The following is a 6,201-nucleotide window of genomic DNA, read 5'->3' as shown; positions in this document are numbered from 1 at the left end:
GATGTCATTTCCTTGAAAAATGGCTGTGTCTCTTCAGTGGGTTCGACTTGACTTGAGGGAGGCCCGACTTACAACTTTTTGGAGCCAAAAATTTAATCTTCAAATTTTCTCTTTGAAATTTCATGAAGAACATGTCTTACAATACTTTTTCAAGGACTAAATAATCAAAATAACATTAATATCATGTCCTATAAGTTATTTATAAATTACAAGGGCTAAAATACAAATTACGAAGACCAACTATAACTAAAAGAATTCAAGAGAAACAAATATTGGTCAACAAACTAGTTATGATGCAAAGTTTTTACCATGCTCTAAGGCAACCACTCACCCTTTAACACTACCTCCAATGTTTTAGATTGATCATGACGTTAAATATTTTTACTCCTTAAAAGACACATTCTCATACCACTGACTTTTTTCAAATCACAATATCATTAATATATTTTTTTTGTAATCTTGGGAGGACTATATCTTCATCATGTCCAAAATATCACGCCTATGAGGGAAGGGAATAGAATTAATGGCTTCACATCAAGAGTGCGTGAACATAGCACCCAATCACCATCTATCCAATACCCTGTGGACAACAATATCTTTAATATCCAATACCAAGTGGACCACAATTGTATTATTTGTTTCTAAATATTTTCGGTTAGATTGTAAATATGTAGTCATAAAAATAGGTTTGGAATATAAACTTTAATTTATTGCTTGAAATGAAAATTTAACCTACATACATACATCTTATGTACAGATCTAACATTGAGAGGGATCAAATTTTTTAGGTGCAAACTTCTTTAGAGTGAAAAATAGAATGTTTTAATTTTCATTGTTTAAATTCATAGAGTATATATAAGACCAAATAAATGTATTTAACATAAAAACTTATTTTTTCATGAGAGGTACATATTTTTTTTAAATGATATATATATAATTGACATCAAAATATTTTAGATAACATGTACATCAAGGCATTTAATCATGCAAATTAAAATTTATAGATATATATATATATATATATATATATATATATATATATATATATATATATATATATATATTGTAAGCTTGGTAGGAGAAAAGCAATGTGGTTCTCCATTAGTCAAAGAGGTCGGCACAACTAGGACACGAGAATACTATTATTCTTAGTCTAGGAGAATACTACTATTCTTAGTCTCCCATGTGATATACTTGGGTGGTGCTTGCTTAGAGTTCCCTACAATCACACTCTAACCTCAAACTTATTTGAAGAAAATGAAGGGATATGTTGATGTGTGGCCCCAGTTTTGCAAGGACCACATAACCTTTGGTACAAGTGAGGATTTGATATTTGTAGTTCAATATTTCAATCTTCCCAGCACTAATTATGAGCATGAGACTCAACGATTGGTATTGGACCCTCTCACGTTTACCTCACAAATTCTTCGTCAAATTTCAGATTTCCCCATTAGAATTCCCTTTGGAATTGTAACGGGGAAATCCCAAATGTGTTGAGGAATTTCTAAGTATATGTGAGAAGGTGCAATACTAATATACATCCCGCATGTTGAGTCCTATATGAATGACGCTCATAGTCGGAAGACTGAAATACAAAACCACATAGATCAAGCGCTAGCTTGTTCCAACGATTATGGTCCTTGTGAAACTAGGGGTTAGAGTGCGGTTTGTTAGAGTGTGATTTGTAGGGCACTCTAAGCAAGCTCCTAGACTAAGAATAGTAGACTTCTCCTATCATAGTTGTGCCCTAGAGTACCATGCTATTTCTCTCGTGAAATGCAACAAAATGTATATATATATATATATATATATATATATATATATATATATATATATATATATATTATTGGTAACCCACATTAAATATTTTTTTCATATAGTATATTAAAAAAATAACAATCTTTTTTTCTATATATAGATATATGTGAAGTTGACATAGGCATAAATTAGTAAATATGGATCTTCAAACATTTTATTTATATATTTTGTTGAAAAAGATTTGAAAAGTATAAAATTTAAATATCTTACTTGTACATTTTTTTACTTCTAATAATTCTATAGCATATATTATTTTTCTATTGTTTATTTTAAATGTGCTGATTGATAGACATATTTCCACATCCTCTCATACTAAGTTGTAAAGTAAACATCAAGACTCTGAGTTTTTTTATATTTTTCATATTTTTCAATTATTTTAATACTAAATCAAAATACCATAAAATTCAAATTCACTTAGTATATCAATAATTTACTAATAAAATTAAATTTTAAATCAAATTTACAATTCATATTATCATATAAACAATCATATACATGAATTACCCCATAAAAATTTAAGATGAATTTATTTAAACCCAAAATTTTATACCAATCATATTCTGCAAGCACTTTGTCAAACATTTTTTTTATATTTTAAAGAATTTTATACCAATTGATATTCTACGGACTTCTTTGTATTTGCGTGTCATACATATTCTCAAATGGAAAAAACGTTCCGCAGGAACCAATTACTTCCTAAGACACTTCGCGGCCTACTGTTATCTGTACACTTAAAAATCCACAATCGGTAATTTCTTAATTAATGCAGAGGAGATGATGTTTTGCAGAGGTAAGACACTGAAAAGCCGCGCTTTTATAGAACACCTTGAGTCAACAATGCAGAGATTGGACGCGGAGAACCCAATGCTCATGACATCGATAATCATGACAGTGGGTTCAGCGTTGCACATGGAGAACCAATGATTATCGTCTGCATTTTTATTCTCATGAAGAGTATTCCCACTTCTCATGAGGAACAGAACTCACTTTCAATGGTTTGTTCAAGGTGTTTGTCATGAACTCATTGTCTTAACATAATTAATAATAATAAAAAAAAATTATATGGTGGGCTCACCTATGACCACACCCCGTAAATATATGTTTACCCATGTGGGAATTCCCGCCAGACCTTCACGCAGTATCTACAGGTATATACATGGCAATTGATTTAACATCTGGTTCAAACCCAAGGTGGGCAATCTATGTTTAAGACCTTAATATTTATCATACCCATCGATTATGGGTTTTTTTCGCTTTACTAAGGTTTGATGCAATATACGTTTGTTTGCGGGCCATGAGCTGTCATACCTCTGTGATATAAATGTGAAGCGCCACATGGAATACGAAGGAGCCAACTCACCCCTCTCCGTGGCCAGATGGCTCATCTTCACGTGCTGTCACGTGTCTCCTGGAGGGTTGACCTCTGGGGTTCGCGCCAATCCATCCCGCCAACATCAACGATGGTGATCCCTCCTTATCATCGGACGGCTCAGCTTTGTTTAGGGTTTGTCGATCCATATTTAACCACCGGGATCATCGGACTTGGTTCATTTGCGCCCATTGCAGCAGCTGAGCTCCTCCACTCCTTCGTCAAGTTCCTCTGCAACTCCTCCGGTTTGCATCCTCCTGCCAGGTAAAGGTTCACTCCACTAACTATTTGATGTTTAAGTTTCATAGCTAACCAGACAGTTTTGTATATAAGCTTGGAACCCTCGTCATACCCTGACTGTGGTCTTTGTTGACAGACGGATGTACACAGGTCGGATGCTGTCCATAGATGGTCTCCATAGCGTGCCGGAGGGTTTGGATAACGAGCATTTACAGGTAAGCTTACTCCACTATATACTTTATCTTTGTTACGGTTTTACTGTGTTGATGTGCGATGACTCTGGCTGAGACAGGGCTTGTGTTTTATGCCTAATGTCTCAGGTCCAACACCATGTCCAACCTCTTGTGCGCTTAGCAGGCGGTCTCTTTATGCCTATTTGATCCGCATGAGACCTTAGGGTTATGGCGTTACGCCCTTCATTTATGTGTTTATGTATTGAACAGTTAGGGTCTCAAGTTCGACTGTTAATGTTTGTATATCTGAACGCTCTTCCGAGCCGTTGACAGAGATGTAATGTTATATGTAGTTCTGTTATTTAATAGTTGTATTACTTGCGGCTTCCGCATTTTACCCTGTCAGGACCTCTCACGGCTACAGGGGTGTTTCCACAGTTTCTTAATAAATATAGTTTCTATTCACATATTCTATCAATAGAGGCTAAATATCATTTCGTTCTTGCATTGCCGGTGTAAATGAGGTTTATATGTATCGTGCCTCGCTGTTTGTTCGTTTTCTATCTAATCCATGACTACATAGTTTTTGTGGTTCGTTGTCTTACGGCTTACTATGGTTTACCCATTGAGGGTTTCACATGCAATATTTCTTCGAATACCTGTTCCTATTCTTTATATATATATATGCATGCTCGGTTCACCGTCTTTATATGTAACATGTTATGTTCACAGTCTTTATATTAACATGCTCTGTTCAAAGTCTTGATATATATATATACATGCGATTTGAGTGAGCCCTGTACTCGTTATATGGGTGCAGAGGCCGCCCTTCCGCGAACATCTGATATGGTAACCCACTGCTGGGTTAACACATAGTTATTAATCCATTATGTACTTACTGTGCTGCCTTAGTTCAACATTATGTGAGGGTTTCGTTATACAATATGTTCAGGTACTTGACTCTGTTATATGTGCTTGTAACTTATTCTGTTTCTATGGTTACGTTTTGGCGAGCACCACTGTTTGATCTGTATGATGCTTCTTTTCACGGCATCGTTCCAGAGTAATATTCCACTACACAGTTGTTAGTTTTACAGGATATTTTATAAAGTTGCTAGTAGAACATGATATTTCTGCTCCGGCAGCGTTGGCTCATACTTTACTGTTCGTATACATCACATCTCGTTCACATCTTTCTATTTAGCTTTACACAGTGTTATCATAATGAATATTTCTATACAGTTTAATTCGCAGTTATACACGAGTTTGTATAATGATGTTGCTTACTTGCAAGCACCGAGTCTGTGCTAGATTACTGTAGTTAACTTGCTTATTTCTTCCAGTATTTCCAGACCCTTCCCTCCAGGTCTGTGTTCTTTAAGGTTTTCTATTCGGTTGATACTCAGGTTTCCTTACTTGTTAATTGACACAGTCTCCCAAACTACCCCAACAGCTCTCAGATTGTCTCTATTCTGAGCGCAGAATAACTATGTAACCCTTAAATAAATACAGTTTACAGTGGCCGCTACAGTTACACTTTTCATTCACAACAGTTTAAAGACTGTAAGCATTACCTAGTTACCCATCACTATAACTTAAGGAAATAATACAACTTCTGCTCTACCTGTACGCTTCAATACCTGTACTTGTTCATTATGAATCTTTTGTACACCTTAATACTTATTCCTAATCAATAATTGGATTAGAAGATGCGTACCTGGTTAATCCCGCTACTGATGTTCTTATTCACAGAAGTCACCTGCAATGTTTTTGCTCTTATCCTCCCAACCTTGAGATCCACTGCTGTTGGATTCTCCCCCCGAGCCGTCTTGCAGGCCTGCAGCCCTCAACAAGACCCTTGCACCACTGTGCTAGGTTATCTGGTCATCACCAGACTTAACCTCTTTTTCTCACTCTGCTCTCTTGGAATTCTTCTCTCTGCTTGTTCATCAACAACCCAGAGACTTTTCCTTCCCAGGACTTTTTCCCTGGGTGAGAAGCAGTTGCATCAGTTTTATAACTGATTCACTAAAAATAGAAATCCTCCTTCAGGAGGCTGCCAACATTTTCAAGAACATATCCATGTAATTTAAAAATAATTTAAATATTAACTTTCTTTATTAATAATATCATTCCAAGTCATGAGTAACCACTCAACACTTTTTACCACAGTAATTATCCAGATTTACAAGTTACCAGGGTCATTACATCTTCCCCCCCTAAGATTGGACATCGTCCCGATGTCTTCTCTCATTAAATAAATGTGGATAAGTTTTTCTAATGATTTCCTCGTCTTCCCATGTAGCCTCCTCAGGCCCATAGTGCTGCCACAGCACTCTAACTTGGGTAATAACCCGTTTCCGCAGCCGCACTTCTCTCCAGTCGAGAATGCTCTGTGGTTCGACCAGGACCTCGCCTTCTGGTTCGACCTGCAAACCACCAATAACTTTAATCAGTTCCTTAAAAAATAAGGCTGCTTAATCAAACAACCAGATTAATTCTTACCCGCACATCTTGCCATCGAATGACATGTTTAGAATCATATACATATTTCTTTAGGACAGACACGTGGAACACATTATGAATCCTAATGTGACTTGG

This window comes from Pinus tabuliformis, chromosome 7, assembly GCF_031772625.1.
Source record: "Pinus tabuliformis cultivar Carrire ecotype Pingquan chromosome 7, CPIR1, whole genome shotgun sequence".
Classification (NCBI taxonomy): Eukaryota; Viridiplantae; Streptophyta; class Pinopsida; order Pinales; family Pinaceae; genus Pinus; species Pinus tabuliformis.
Note: the sequence above shows the minus strand (reverse complement) of the source record.